Below are 17,037 nucleotides of genomic sequence, written 5' to 3' on the forward strand. Positions count from 1 at the left end.
CCCCCCGAACAGAGCTGTGCCAGGGATCACTCACAGTGCTGTGCCAGGTCGGGCACTCGCTCTGTCTCTGGTTTGTCGCCTTCCGTGTTCTCGGCGCTGCTGCCTCGGGCTGTTCAGTCGCGGCGCCACTCGGGTGCTCCCAGGAATCTTCTTTAATGCCGGCCTGAAACCTCGAATCCTGAATAGGGCAGCTGGCCACCTTCAGTGCGGCCCCAGCCTCCGGGATCCTGGCTGCATCCACAGCAGCCCTGGTGCCGTGTTCCCTGTTTCAAGACTCGCTTTTGCAGCTAAGAATCGGTTCTTTTCCTGCTCCACACTTCAAAGCTGTTGCCTGTAAATGAGGCAGCCTCTCCTGCTGGGGGCAAAGTGGCGTTGAGCCCCCACGACCGGCCAGCAGCAGCAGTCCTCCCTTAAGAGATGGCCAGAGGAAGGTCCACAAGTTTCCCGACTGCCTGAGGCCCAGTGGCCACCTTTTCCACCTCAGCTACTCCGCCTGGGCATTTGTTCTTGACCAGACCTTAAACTTCTACAATGCTTGGCTCAGGATGAGACCACAACACAGCACAGAACGTGGTGATGACCAAGAGCCCCCATTTGTTAAAGACTTGCTCTGTCTGTCCTAGAAGTTTCAATGTCTATTCTTGCTTAATCCTCATCTGAAAGCCAGTGTTCACAAAGCTACCTCTATTCTGCAAAGGAAGAAACTGAGGCTTGAAGAGACGTTATTGACCAAGTACTAATGTTGGGGTGGTGTCATAGATGAGAGTGCAATACAGAGCTGACTCCAGAGTCTAGTAGTCTTTACACTATAAGAGTGACTCTCAACTGGGGGTAATTTTGCCTTCCAGAGAACATTAGCCCACAGACCACAGTAAAGGAAATTTGATCAAGTGGCATAAACATAGGGGTCATAGAGACCTGTAGGTTAAATCAGATATAATTACCTATGTGACTTGGTCCAGAGGCTGAGATGGACTAAATTTGGGGATTCTTATGTTTAAAATCATGGAAATTGATCCCAGAAGCTTCCCCGGATATCTTCCCACCATGTTAACATACAGAATTTAATGATGTGCCCTCCACCAAAGCAATCTCTTGCAAAGAAAATGGGATTCCTGCTACCAATTAGACTAATCCAGATTTACCCCCAAAGGTGAAAAAAGGAACACATTCCCCAAAGGGTGAGCAACTAAACAAAATGGTGGTTTGGTTCATATAAAAGGATGGAGGAACAAATATTGGGGGAGGGGGGTAACCAGCAACGTCTCTCACAAATGGTACATTGGAGGCAGGAATTCAAAGTCAGACCAAGCTGTTATTTACTACTCAGCAGACTTTATAATTTCTCTGAATATCAATTTTTTCTTATAAAAAACTAGAAATAATAAACACGATAGAGCTATTATGTACACCCAACTGGATCCCATATATAACACAATGCATGGTCTCAAATAAGAACCCCACAAATATTAGCAAAATGTATTGTTTGTACACTTATTTTTTATACACTTACAAAATGTATTGTTCATACACTTCATGCCCCATAACACTAAAGCTGTAAATGGGAAAAATTCTTTGCCTCCCAAACAGAGAAGAACTCCATATCAAGCAGAAACAATAAAAAGAAGATTGAAAGTAGAGTTAGGGCCCCCTCATTGACTTCCTGTGGCACAGGGTACACAGGATGTAACATATTACTTCACATTTCCAGTAACTCTTGAACTATAAACTCAAACCAAACCCTAAAACTTTAACTAATACTAACCAAACAATAGGTCAAGGGTTCTCACAGTGTGGAGGGATAGGAGCTGGAAGACTGAGAGAACCTGGGTTGAAAGAGGTTGCAGATCTTGCCAGCATTTTTGTACTGAATCATGAAACAAGATTTCAACCTACTGACTCTGAGTCTAATGCTTTCCTCACTATGTGGAAGGTGCTTGTGCTCCATTTTCTGTTGTCTATACACCCTCAGTTTAGTATTTCTGCTTCTGGACAGGCACCTTGTAATCCTCTTGGTAAAATAATCAGCCTGATTAAAATGCATATTAATAATTATGGGAATATGAAGAACTATCTGTTCCCAAAAGAACATGTAAGATGGTACCAGTTGTATAGTATCACTCACTACAAGGCTCTGAAGAGTGGGTCTCTTGGCTGGAGTGGGAGATACAGTAGAAGAATAGGGATGCTGTTTGATGGTTCCACAGGGGAGAAATGGCCATTGTTGAAATGTTTCAGGTGTGGTCAAGATGGAAACCAACCTCTCCACTGCTCTGAATGAATATGAAGAGGTGCTTCATGAGTCTGCTGTCTACACTGTTCTGCTGATGCTCTCACTGGTGGTACTTGGGGTCACCTTTGTCCTTAGTGTCCTGGGCAATGGGCTCATGATCTGGGTGGGAGCATTCTGGATGGCATGCGTGGTCACCACCAACTGCTACCTGAACCTGGCCTTAGCTGACTTCTCTTTCACTGCCACCCTACCATTCCTCATCATCTCAATGGCCATGAGACAAAAATGGCCTTTTGGCTGGTTCCTATGAAAGTTAGTTCACGCTGTGGCAACACAAACCTTTCTGATGGCTCTCATTGCTCTGGACTGCTGTATTTGTGTCCTTCATCCAATCTGGGCCCAGAACCACCACACTGTAATTCTGGCCACAAAGGTGGTCACTGGACCCTGGATTCTTGCCCTAGTCCTTACTTTGCCAGTTTTCATCTTCTTGACTACAGTCACTACCGAGGAAGGGGATACATACTGTACTTTCAGCTTTTCATCCTGGGGCGACACCGCTGAAGAGAGCTGGAAGTTGGCTATCACCATGTTGGCAGTCAGAAGAATCATCTGGTTCGTTATTGATTTCAGTGTACCTATGTCCACCATCGCTATCTGCTGTGGGCTCATTGCTGCCAAGATTCACACACACACACACAAAAAGGCCTGATTAAATCCAGGCATCCCTTACTTTGTCTAATTGTAGGTGATAAGACTCCCATTTCAGGAGGGGTCCTGCCTTATGCCCAGGAGGAAGGAATGCTGCACAGAGAAACCAAGAAAAATGTGAACAGACGGGACTTACTGGGTCTCCCCACTCCGCATATTAGCATTAGGTTATACCCTTTGTGTCCAAAAACATCCCTACAGGGTTTTCCACACTTCAATCATGCTCATATAGTGAAGCTTCCATAAAACCCAAGAGCACAGGGTTCAGGGAGCTTCTGGATACCCGAACATGGGGAGGTTCCTGGAGGGTGGCATGCCCTAGAGGGCACGAGGGCTCTGGGTCCCTTCCCCTATATGTCACCTCATGCATCTCTTCATCTGTATCCTTTGTAATATCTTTTATAATAAATGGGTAAATGCAAGTAAGTGTTTATCTGAGTTCTGTGAGCTGCTCAACCAATTAGTCAAACCCAAGGAGGGGGACATGAAAAATGCCAGTTTATAGCCAGTCAGTTGGAATCCCAGGTAAAGAAAACCACTAGCTTGCAATTGGCACCAGAATTCGGTAGATAGTGTCATAACTGAGTTGAATTGGAGGGTACTCGGATGGTGTCTGCTGCAGAACTGATTACTTGCTTCACATGTGGGGAGAAACACCCACACATCTGGTGTCAGAAGCGTGTTGTGAGACTATAGTGGGAGAAACTGTGTTTTTTCCATTTCATCCTCTAAAAAGTTTGGGAGATGATTCCTCTAATTCTGTTCTCTAGAGTTATATCTTTTTTCCATGTGTAGAAAAGTTCACCCGTGAAACCAACTGGGTATTCGTTTTCTCTCTAGGAAGGCTTTACATAATAGGTTCAATTTCTTTAACAATCATTAGACTACTCAGTTTTCTTTTTCTTCTCTGTCACTTTTGGTAAACTGTGATTTTCAAGGAATTTGGCCATTTCATCCAAACCACCAAATTTATTGACATGAAATGGTATAATAACTGTGAAAAGAACTTGATACAGTTTCTTTCACATAATGAGAATGTAAGCTATTTGAGGGCAGGTGTTTTGATCTGTATTTTTCACTGATCAATCCCCATCCCCTTGTATATAAAATAGTGCCTGACATGTGACAGGCACTCGATAAATATTTATTGAATTAATGAGCCAATAAACAATAGTATCACCTAGGTATCAAGTGAAAACCTTTAATTAAAATTATCTTCAACCCTTGTAACATGAACCAGGCCATGTCCAGTAAACTTCCATCCTCAGGCCTACATTTCCAAATTCCCATGTGGCTTCCAATTTCATGGATATCTCTGGTTCTGAGTCTCTTCTTCATGTAAGGTACTTTGACTAACTGTTGCCTGATGACTTTGTTTTCAAAGAAAGCAACACACGACAGTACTCAACCCTTTCCCTTGCTTTCTGCAAATAACCACTTCAAATGGCGCTTCACTATGTGATATACTCACCTGATGCATTAGCAAAAGAAATAATGCAAAATGAATATTAAACAGTTCTGTTATCAGAAGTTCTTCACTCACTTCACTGCTTTACCCAGTCATCTTTCTTTTTCCTTTCCCTCATTTCATCCATAAAGTTTTTTTGCCTTTCCAGTGCAGAGCAGGTTCCCCATTTCATTTGCATTCTTAACTCCTATAAGTGAATTCCCAAGAAAGGTACACTCTTAAATACCCAACTGAGTTGCAGCCATATTAAATAAATAACAAGGAAAAAATGCGGAAAGGGAAAGCCAGGAGCCACGAAGGACACTGTACGACCTCTAAATAGAGAACCAGTGCTTCCGGATTGGCTAATTAAGAAACTTCCTCCACTGCCAGGGCCGGAATTCGTACTATTCTTGCTTCCTGGCCTTAGTTAATTGCAACAGAATAGTGCCTGCTCTATCCTTCCCACTTTTCTGTTCTTCATTCAAAGTCTTCATTGTGGATTTCCAATTTTCATTGCACCATAGTGTATTGGGATCTTTGGAAGAGGAGGATTTTTTTTAAGTTTATGGGACACTTACCACAAAAAAAAAAAAAAAAAAAAATTTCTAGGCCTGATTAAGTCTAAAACTCCAAAATAAAACTGGGGCTATTATCCTGGAGAAAGATAGGACTAAATCTTTCTTTGGAGAGAAGAGTGTTAGAGAGATGTCGTGAGCTGTGGTAGAGACTGCCAGCTGCCTACCCAATATTTATCCGCCTCCTTTATTAATAACGTGGATGGCAATTCATCCAACTAAAATAATACTTTTCTCAGCCATTTTTTCAAATAGATGCAAATAAATTCTAAGCAGTAAAATGCAAGGGTTGTATCATGTCAGTACATAAGAGGCTTCCTCTTTTTTTTCTCTCTCTCATTTTTAATAGACTATATTTTAGAGCCGTTTTAGATTCACAGCAAATTGAGCATAAGGTGCAGAGATGTCCCATCTACCTGCTTTCCCACACATACACAGCCTTCCCCATTATCAACATCCCCCACCAGAATGGTGCATTTTTTACAATTTTTGAACCTACATCGACACATTATTATCATCAAAAGCCCATAGTTTAAATTAGGGGTCATTCTTGGTGTTGTACATTCTATGAGTTTGGACAAATATACAATGACATGTATTCACCATTATAGTATCACACGGAGTACAGTAATTTTACTCACTGCCATAAAAAATCTTCTGTACTCCACCTATTCATCCCTCTCTCTTCCCTAACCCCTGATAACCTCTGGTCTTTTTACTGTCTCCACAGTTTAGTCTTTTCCAGAATATCATACAGTTAGAATCATACAGTATGTAGACTTTTAAGATTGACTTTTTTCACTCAGAGATATTCACTGAAGTTTCTTCTATGTCTTTTCATAGCTTAATCGCTCATTTATTTTTAGCACTAAATAATATTCCATTGTTTGGATGCACCATAGTTCATTTATCCATTAACCTATTGAAAAACATGCTTATTGCTTCCAAGTTTTTGCTATAAACATCCATGTGCAGGTTTTTGTGTAAACATAAGTTTTCAACTACTTTAGGTAAATACCAAGGAACACTGCTGCTGAATTGTATAATAAGAGAATGTTTAGTTTTGTAAAAAAAACATCAAGCTGTCTTCCAAAGTGTCTATATGATTCTGCATTCCCACCAGCAATGAAGATGGTCCACATTCTTGCTCGCATTTAGTGTTGTCAGTATTTTGGATTTGGGCCATTTCTAATAGGTGTATAGTGGTTTCTTGTTTTAATCTGTATTTCCCTGAGGTTACATGATGTGAAGCATCTTTTTATTGTCTATTTGACATCTGTATATCTTCTCTGTTAAGATATCTGTTATGGTCTTTGGCCCATTTTTTAAATGGGCTATTTATGTTTTTATTGTTGAGTTCTAAGAGTTCTTTGTGTCACCTCTCACCCAGGGTGATGGAGACACAAAGGATTACTCAAAGCCCATTTCTTCTGAGCAGTGAGAAGCCCTGAAGGGGTTAATTTCCAGGAACCCTCAAGAGAAAGGCATTCCTCCTTGGAAAATAGCACTGAACTAGGGTCTTCTCCCAGTATTTATTTTCCAAGCCAGAAAGTTACAGAAAAGGAACATAGGTGGTTACAAAGAACAGTAAGATAATTGTCATGGCAACAATCATTAGGTTTGGCTGCACCACAGACATCTGCCCTTGGAGCCAGCAATTTTGCTGTGTTACAATTCTTTATCTACAGCAGAGACTTTAGCCCGGGGAAAGTTTCCTGTCTTTTATAAGCTTAACATTTCTATGTATAATTTTTAAAAATTAGGCTATACCTGAAACTATAGAACCTTGGAAGCTAGGCCCTGTGAGATACATTTGCTTTATAAATGTTATTATACTCCACACTTCGTATATTTTCAATAACAGTCCTTGATGTGATATGTCTTTTGCAAACATTTTCTCCGAGTTTGTGACTTGTCTTTTCATTTTTCATTGTCAGTGTCTTTTGCAGAGCAGACATTTTTAATTTTAATGAGGTCAAGCATATCAATTCTTTCTATCATGGATTGTACCTTTTGGATTGCATCTACAAAGTCAATGCTAAGCCCAAGGTCATCTAGATTTTCTCCTTTGTTATCTTCTAGGAATTCTATAGCTTTGCATTTTACATTTAGATCTGTGATCCATTTGAGTTAAAATTTGTGAAGGGTGTAAGTCTGTTTCGAGATTTATTTATTTATTTATTTTGTACATGGATATCCAATTGTTACCCCACTATTTGTTGAAAAAACTATCTTTTCTCCTTTGAATTGCCTTTGCTCCTTTTTCAGAGATCACATGACTATATTTATGTGGATCTATTTCTAGACCTTCCATTCAGTTTCACTGATCTATTTGTTTATTCTTTTGCCAATACAATGCTGTCTTGATGACTGTAGTTTTGCAGTATGTCTTGAGATCAAGTAGTGTCAGTCTTCCAACTTTGTTCTTCTCCTTTAGTATTATGTTGGCTATTCTGGGTGTTTTGCCTCTCCGTGTGAACTTTAGACTCAGTTTGTCTTGTCCACAAAATAAATTGCTGGGAATTTGATTGGGATTGCATCGACTTTACAGATTAAGTTGGGAAGAGTTGACATCCTGAAAATATAGAGTCTTCCTAGCTGATAGAGTCTGGATATGTTGTCTCCACCAAAACTCATGTGGAAAACTGATCCCCAATGTGGCAGTTTTGGGAGCTGTTTGAGTCATGGGGGCAGATCCCTCATGAATGGATTAATGCTCTCCCTGAGGGGTGAGGGTAGTGAGTGAGTTCTCACTCTATTAGTTCCCACAAAAGCTGGTTGTTTAATAGACCTGGCACCACCTCTCTCTCTCTCTCTCTTGCTTCCTCTAGCCATGTGATCTGCTTGTACCCACTGGCTACCTGCTGCTTTCCTTCTTAAATAGAAGCAGCCTGAGGCCCATGCCAGATGAAGCTGTCCCAGAATTGTAAGCCAAACAAACCTCTTTTCTTTACAAATTACCAAATCTCAGGTATTCTGTTATAGCAACACAAAATGGACTAATACAAAAAATTGGTACCAGAGAAGTGGGGAGTTGCTTATAACAAATACTTGAAAATGTGGAAGTGGCTTTGGAATTGGGTGTTGAGGAGAGGCTGGAGGAATTTGGAAGAATGGGCTAGACAAAGCCTAGATGCTGGTGAAAGTTGAGAAGGCAAGAAAACTAAATAAAGTTTGGAATGTTTTAGGGACTGGTTAAATGGTGATGACCAGAATGCTTATGGAAATATGGACTGTAAAGACCATTCTGAGTAGGTCTCAGACAGAAATAAGAAGGAATTTATTGGAATCTAGGGCAAAGATCACATTTGTTATGAACTGGCAAGGAACTCGGCTGCATTCTGTCCATGGCCTAGGACTTTGTGGAAGTTGGAACTTAAGAGTTGTGAACCAGAGTATGAATCAGAGTATCGCAGAAGAAATTTATAAGCAGCAAAGCATTAAGGAAGCTGCATGCATACTTGTAACAGCCTATGCTGAGTTATGGCAGCAAAGGCATAATATAACATAAAGCCATAACTTAAAAGGGGAGCAGAGTGTTAAAATTTAGAAAATTTGAAGCCTGGCTGTGTGGTAAAGAAGCAGAAAACATGCAATGGTGCAGCCCAGTGAGCATTAGTTAAGAAGGTTAGTGCAAAAGAAAGGGACTATCAAGAGAAGGAGAAAAAGGCCCTGAAGGCATTGCAGAAGACTCTGGGGCCAACACTTCCATTTCAGGCCCAAAGACCTAGAGAGACAGAATGGTCTTGAGGAACAGGCCTAAGGCATCCTCCGCAGGCTCACTGCTCAGGGCCACATTGGGATGCTACTCCCTATACCACTACCCCAGCTACTTTGACTGCCCCAGGAGTAGCTAAATTGGCCCCAGGTGTGGCTTGAAAATACAAGCGGGAAGACTTGGCAGAGTCCACATGGTGTTAGGTCTGCAGGCTCACAGAATGCCAGAGCTGGGAAGCCTTGGGAGCCTCCACCACAATTTCAAGGGATGTATGGAAAAGTCTGGGGGCCAGGAAGAGATCTGTCACAGGGACAGAGTCACTGAAGACAGACTTCACTAGAGCAATGCCGAGTGGAAATGTGGGGTCAGAGCTGCAACAGAGAAACCCCAACAGTGATATGATTAGTGAAGCCATGAGAACAGGACCACCATGGAGACCCCAGACATGTGACGCTACCAGAGTGAAACACCAGCCTGGGAGAGCTGAAGTGTGGCCGGTGACCAGGAAAGCCATAGGAGCAGAGCTGCCCGAGGACATGGTGACCCAACCCTTGCACCACTGGCGCAGAGAACACCGAACATGGAGTCAAGGTATAAGATGTAAGATTTAATGCCCGCCCTGTTGGGTTTGGGACTTGCTTGGGACCTGTTACCCCTTTCTTTTGGCCTATTTCTCCCTTTTGGAACAGGAATATGTACCCTATGTTTGTCCCACCATTGTATCTTGAAGTAGATAACTTATACTGATTTAACAGAGGGACTTTGAACTTTGGACTTCTGAGTTGAAACAAGTTAAGACTTTGGGGATGAAATGAATGTATTTGCATGTGAAGAGACATGAGTTTTGGGGGGCCAGGGGCAGAATGAATTATGTCCCCCTAAAACTCATTGAAGCTTGAATTGTGTCCCCTAAGTTTTATGTATTAGAAACTTAGCCATCACTGTGACTGTTAAGAGGGTGGGTATTCCTATTATGGTAATTGTAAAATGGGGCCTTGAAGAGGTGATTGGATTGTAGGACCATGCAGTAATGAATGGATTTAAAATGGTGTTCAGGGTGTGGTTCTGGGGGCTTTAAAAGAAGAGGAAAATCTGTTTTTCTCTTTGCTTTCTCTGTTTCCACCACCTTGCAATGTGAGACCCCTGGGTCACTGTCACCACCACCAGATGGACTTTGGACTTCCCAGCCTCCAAAACTGTTAGCAATAAATTTCATTTTCTTTATAAATCACCCAGTTCCATGTACTTTGTTATAAGCAACAGAAATGGACTAATACACTAGTGATGAACATGAAATATCTCTCAATCTTTTTTTAGTGCTTTGCTTTCTTTCATTCAAAATTTGTAGTTTTCCTCATATAGATCTTGTACATATTTTATTATATTCATACCTAAGTATTTCATTTTGAGGTGTGCTAATGTAAATGCTATTGTGTTTTTAATTTCAAAGTTCACTTGTGCATTGCTGCTATATAGGAAAATGATAGTCTTTTTGTATAAACCTTGTATTGTGCCACCTTGCCACTTTTTAGTTCCAGGAGGCTTTTTATCCACTCTTTTGGATTTTCTACATAGATAATCATGTCATCTGTGAACAAAGACAGTTTTATTTCTTCCTTTTCAATCTGTATAACTTTAAATTCCTTTTCTTGTCTTATTGCATTAGCTAGGACTTTCAGTAAAATGTTGAAAAGCATTATGAGAGGAGACATCCTTGCCTTGTTTCTGATCTTAGTGGGAAAGCTTCAAGTTTCTCACCATTAAGTATGATGCAGGCTGTAGGTTTCTTGTAAACATTCTTTATTAAGTTGAGGAAGTTTATCTCTATTCCCATTTTACTGAGAGTTTTCACTATGAATGAGTGTTGGATTTTGTCAAATGATTTTTCTACATCTGTTAATACAATTGTGTGATTTTTCTTCTTTAGTCTGTTGGTATGATGGGTACATTAATTGGTTTTCAAATATGGAAACAGACCTGGGAAAAATAAATTTTTTTATTTTTTTATTTTTTATTTTCATTATTATTATTTTTTTATTTTTATTATTTTTTTTTTAATTTTATTTTGTCGATATACAATGTGGCTGATTATTGCTCCCCATCACCAAAACTTCCCTCCCTTCTCCCTTCCCCCTCCCCCCCAACAATGTCCTTTCTCTTTGCTTGTCGTATCAACTTCAAGTAATTGTGGTTGTTATATCTTCTTCCCCCCCCCGGTTTTTTTTGTGTGTGTGTGAGTGTGTGTGAATTTATATATTAATTTTTAGCTCCCACCAATAAGTGAGAACATGTGGTATTTCTCTTTCTGTGCCTGACTCGTATCACTTAACATAATTCTCTCAAGGTCCATCCATGTTGTTGCAAATGGCAGTATTTCATTCGTTTTTATAGCTGAGTAGTATTCCATTGTGTAGATGTACCACATTTTCCGTATCCACTCATCTGATGATGGACATTTGGGCTGGTTCCAACTCTTGGCTATTGTAAAGAGTGCTGTGATGAACACTGGGGAACAGGTATACCTTCGACTTGATGATTTCCATTCCTCTGGGTATATTCCCAACAGTGGGATAGCTGAGTCGTATGGTAGATCTATCTGCAATTGTTTGAGGAACCTCCATACCATTTTCCATAGGGGCTGCACCATTTTGAAGTCCCACCAACAATGTATGAGAGTTCCTTTTTCTCCACAACCTCGCCAGCATTTATCGTTCAGGGTCTTTTGGATTTTAGCCATCCTAACTGGGGTTAGATGGTATCTCAGTGTGGTTTTGATTTGCATTTCCTGGATGCTGAGTGATGTTGAGCATTTTTTCATATGTCTGTTGGCCATTTGTATATCTTCCTTAGAGAAATGCCTACTTAGCTCTTTTGCCCATTTTTTAATTGGGTTGCTTGTTTTCTTCTTGTAAAGTTGTTTGAGTTCCTTATATATTCTGGATATTAATCCTTTGTCAGATGTATATTTTGCAAAAATTTTCTCCCACTCTGATGGTTGTCTTTTAACTCTGTTAATTGTTTCTTTTGCTGTGCAGAAGCTTTTTAGTTTGATATAATCACATTTGTTTATTTTTCTTTGGTTGCCCGTACTTTTGGGGTCGTATTCATGAAGTCTGTGCCCAGTCCTATTTCCTGAAGTGTTTCTCCTATGTTTTCTTTAAGAAGTTTTATTGTTTCAGGGTGTATATTTAAATCCTTAATCCATTTTGAGTTGATTTTAGTATACGGTGAGAGGTATGGATCTAGTTTCATTCTCCTGCATATCGATATCCAGTTATCCCAGCACCATTTGCTGAAGAGGCAGTCTCTTCCCCAGTGAATAGGCTTGGTGCCTTTGTCAAAGATCAGATGGCAGTAAGTGTGGGGGTTGATTTCTGGATTCTCTATTCTATTCCATTGGTCAGTGTGTCTGTTTTTATGCCAGTACCATACTGTTTTTGTTATTATAGCTTTGTAGTATAGTTTAAAGTCAGGTACTGTTATGCCTCCAGCTTTATTGTTTTTCCTCAGCATTGCTTTGGCTATGCGTGGTCTTTTATTGTTCCATATAAATGTCTGGATAGTTTTTTCCATTTCTGAGAAAAATGTCTTTGGAATTTTGATGGGGATTGCATTGAATTTGTATATCACTTTGGGTAGTATGGACATTTTCACAATGTTGATTCTTCCAATCCAAGAGCATGGGATGTCTTCCCATCTTCTTGTGTCCTCTTTAATTTCTCTCAGCAGTGGTTTGTAGTTGTCATTATAGAGATTTTTCACATCCTTGGTTAACTCAATTCCAAGTATTTTACTTTTTTGGTGGGTATTGTAAATGGGCAAGCTTTCTTGATTTCTCTTTCTGCACGTTCACTATTGTAGAATAGAAATACTACTGATTTTTGTGTGTTGATTTTGTATCCTGCTACTTTTCTGAAATCATTTATAAACTCCAAGAGATTTTTTGTAGAGACTTTAGGCTGTTTGATATATAGGATCATGTCATCTGCAATCAGAGACAGTTTGACTTCATCTTTTCCAATCTGGATGCCCTTTATTTCCTTCTCTTCTCTGTTTACTCTGGCTAGTACTTCCAACACTATGTTGAATAGGAGTGGTGAGAGTGGGCATCCTTGTCTAGTGCCTGTTCTTAAAGGAAAAGCTTTCAGCTTTTCTCCATTCAGGATGATATTGGCAGTGGGTTTGTCATATATGGCTTTAATTATGTTGAGATACTTTCCCTCTATACCTAACTTATAGAGGGTCTTTGTCATGAATGAATGCTGAACTTTATCAAATGCTTTTTCAGCATCTATAGAGATGATCATATGGTCCTTGTGTTTGAGTTTATTAATATGGTGTATCACATTTATTGATTTGTGTATGTTGAACCAACCTTGCATCCCTGGGATGAATCCCACTTGATCGTGATGAATAATTTTACATATGTGTTGCTGTATTCTGTTTGCTAGTATTTTAGTGAGGATTTTTGCATCTCTATTCATCAAGGATATCGGCCTGTAGTTTTCTTTTTTGGTTATATCTTTACCTGGTTTTGGTATCAGGATGATGTTTGCTTCATAGAATGAGTTTAGGAGATTTGTGTCCATTTCAATCTTTTGGAATAGTTTGTAAAGAATCGGTGTCAATTCCTCTTTGAATGTTTGGTAAAATTCTGCTGTGAATCCATCTGGTCCTGGGCTTTTCTTTGTTGGGAGCCTTCTGATAACAGCTTCAATCTCCTTTATTGTTATTGGTCTGTTCAAATTTTCTACGTCTTCATGGTTCAGTTTTGGGAGCTTGTGTGTGTCCAGAAATTTATCCATTTCCTCGAGATTTTCAAATTTGTTGGCGTATAGTTTTATATAGTAGTCTTGAATGATTCCTTGTATTTCAGATGAATCAGTTGTAATATCGCCTTTTTCATTTCTAATTTTGGTTATTTGAGTCTTCTCTCTTCTTTTTTTTTTTTTGTCAGCCATGCTAATGGTTTGTCAATTTTATTTATCTTTTCAAAAAACCAACTTTTTGATTCGTTGATCTTTTGAATTGTTTTTTGGTTTTCAATTTCATTCAGTTCTGCTCTGATCTTAATGATTTCTTTCCATCTGCTAACTTTAGGTTTGGGTTGTTCTTGTTTTTCTAGTTCTTTAAGGTGAAGTGTTAGGTTGTTCACTTGCCATCTTTCCATTCTTCTGAAGTGAGCATTTAATGCAATAAATTTCCCCCTCAATACTGCTATTGCAGTATCCCACAGGTTTTGGTATGATGTGTCATTGTTTTCATTAGTTTCAATAAATTTTTTGATTTCCTGCTTGATTTCTTCTTGGACCCATATGTCATTAAGTAGAATGCTGTTTAATTTCCATGTGTTTGTATAGTTTCCAGAGTTTCGTTTGTTATTAATTTCTAGTTTTAATCCATTGTGGTTTGAGAAGATACATGGGATAATTCCAATTATTTTGAATTCATTGAGACTTGATTTGTGACCTAATATGTGATCTCTCCTGGAGAATGATCCTTGTGCTGATGAGAAGAATGAATATTCTGAGGTTGTTGGGTGGAATGTTCTGTAGATATCTGCCAAGTCCAATTGGTCTAGAGTCTTGTTTAGATCTTGTGTTTCTCTACTGATTCTTTGCCTAGATGATCTGTCTAATATTGACAGTGGGGTGTTCAGGTCCCCTGCTATTATGGTATTAGTGTCTATTTCCTTCTTTAGGTCTAATAGAGTTTGTTTTATCAATCTGGCTGCTCCAACATTGGGTGCATACATGTTTATGATTGTTATGTCTTCTTGATGCATCAGTCCTTTTATCATTAAGTAGTGTCCCTCATTGTCTCTTTTTATGGTTTTTAGTTTAAAGTCTATTTTGTCAGATATAAGAATAGCTACTCAAGCTCGTTTTTCTTTTCTGTTTTCATGGTAAATCTTTTTCCATCCTTTCACTCTTAGTCTGTGTGAATCTTTATGGGTGAGGTGGGTCCCTTGTAGGCAGCATATATTTGGGTCCTCCTTTTTGATCCAGTCAGCCAGTCCGTGTCTTTTGGTTGGGGAATTTAAGCCTTTTACATTAAGAGTTGTTATTGAAAGGTGTTGATTTATTCCTAGCATTTTATTGGTTGTTTGGTTGTCTTAGGTGTCTTTTGTTCCTTGCTTTCTGATTTACCCTTTGGTTTCTGTGTTTGTTGGTTCCCTAGGTTGTAGATAGCGTTTTTGTTTGCTTGTTTTCGCTTCATGAATGCCTTTTTTATTATACTAGTGGGTTTTGATTTTTCTTGGGTTTTTATGGCAGTGGTAGTTATTTGTCAGGAACCAAACCCAGTACTCCCTTGAGGATTTCTTGTAAGGGTGGTCATGTGGTAGTGAACTCCCGCAGTTTTTGTTTATCTGAGAAATATACTATTTGCCCTTCATTTCAGAAGGATAGCCTTGCAGGGTAGAGTATTCTTGGCTGCCAATCTTTGTCTTTTAGTATTTTGAATATATCATCCCATTCCTTTCTAGCTTTTAGGGTTTGTGATGAAAAGTCTGATGTTAGCCTGATTGGGGCTCCCTTATAGGTGATTTGACGCTTCTCTCTTGCAGCTTTTAAGATTCTCTCTTTGTCTCTGAGTTTTGCCAATTTGACCATGACATGTCTTAGAGAAGGCCTTTTTCGGTTGAATACGTTTGGAGATCGTTGAGCTTCCTGGATCTGAAGATCTGTGATTTTTCCTATACCTGGGAAGTTTTCTGCCACTATTTTGTTGAATATGTTTTCAATGGAATCTCCATTTTCCTCCCCTTCTGGAATACCCATGACTCGGATATTTGAGTGCTTAAGGTTGTCTGATATCTCTCTCAGATTTTCTTCCATGTCCTTGATTCTTTTTTCTTTCTTTTTGTCTGCTTGTGTTATTTCAAACAGCCCATCTTCAAGTTCAGAGGTTCTCTCTTCAACTTCAACAAGCCTGCTGGTTAAACTCTCCGTTGTGTTTTTTATTTTGCTGAATAACTTCTTCAGTTCAGCAAGTTCTGCTACATTTTTTTTCAGGACATTGATTTCCTTGTACATTTCCACTTTCAGATCCTGTATACTTTTCCTCATTTCATCATGATGTCTAGCTGAGTTTTCTTGTATCTCATTCAGTTTCCTTAGAATTATCACTTGAAATACCTTGTCAGTCATTTTAAGGGCTTCTTGTTCTCTAGGATCTAGAGTTTGAGATTTATTAACTTTTGGTGGTATACTTTCTTGATTTTCTGTATTTCTGGTATCTTTTTTTTGATGTTTATTCATTGTGGCAGGGGGTTTCACAGTCCACTGGTTTGAGACTATTGACTAACTAAGATGTTGCTGTGGTTGCCAATTTCATATGGCTACCTCTGTGACTGCTCAGTTGGCCTCTAGTGCCTTGTGTGTATGGTTGCCTCGGTTCTTGGGCTTCTCCGGGGAGCCACCTTTCTGGTCAGCTTGGGCTCTGCTGGCCTGGTGGATCACATACCACAGGGTGTGTGATCTCTTTTGAGCTTTCACTTCCCATGCAGGATTTCTCCCTGTTCCGTGTGCTCTGTCCCAGGCTGTTGGATCGTGCAGTGGCTACCCCACAGGGTGTGTGGTTTCTGTCAAGTCTCCGCCTCCCTGGCCACACGTCTCCCCACTCTGTGCGCACTGTGCTGGGCTGGGATGTGTCTTCTGCAACCCTCGTCTATCAGCTGGGCCTTCAAGACCCTGCTCGGCACCACCTCGCCCAGGAAGTCTACCAGGTTTCTCGTAGGCACAGATGACCGGTCGCTCTGGGTGCCTTTGTAGCACTGTGTAGATCTTTCTCGGGACTTGTTCACCTTTGTATCCCCCCGGTATGGACCGAGTGTGGCGCCCGCCTTCAGCCAGCTCTCCGGCAGGTTTAAGCCGACTTGGGAACTCTCCTACCACACTGTTCCCAACCAGAAATTGGTTAGGTGTTTTTCCGAACAGGTGGCCACAGAGATGGTATCTGCCTCCCAGTAACAGGGAGTTTACCGGGGCAGAGTCCAGGGTGTGGTGGAGTGACAGTCGGCCCTGCCTGTACTTCCTTGCCCTCCCAACACTGGCCGGGGATGCTCCACGCCACCAGCCCCACCAGAGAACTGCGGAGGTAGTGGGGGGGCCAGCCCACAGTCCCCGGGAAGCCCTGCGCTGGGCCAAGCAATTGGGAATGCTCAGTGAGGAACCGAGCGGAGCCGGGCCAGAGCTGCCAGCACCTGGGAAAATGGAGGCAGCCCCGGGGTGGTGCGTGAACCGGTGATGCAGGTGGAAGCCGGGTGGGCATCAGCCCCCTGAGCAGGGCTGGGCCAGGGGTCACTCACAGGGCTGTGCCAGGTCAGGCGCTCACTCTCTGCCTCTGG

General features: G+C 40.7%; 1 pseudogene; it reads left to right on the top strand.

The window, feature by feature from the left end:
* The first annotated feature begins 2,249 nt into the window (after positions 1-2,249).
* The window catches only part of LOC134371873 (N-formyl peptide receptor 2-like), a 58,198-nt pseudogene continuing 43,410 nt past the window's right edge, over positions 2,250-17,037 (top strand).

The sequence above is a fragment of the Cynocephalus volans genome, chromosome 3 (genome assembly GCF_027409185.1).
Source record: "Cynocephalus volans isolate mCynVol1 chromosome 3, mCynVol1.pri, whole genome shotgun sequence".
NCBI classification, from domain to species: Eukaryota; Metazoa; Chordata; class Mammalia; order Dermoptera; family Cynocephalidae; genus Cynocephalus; species Cynocephalus volans.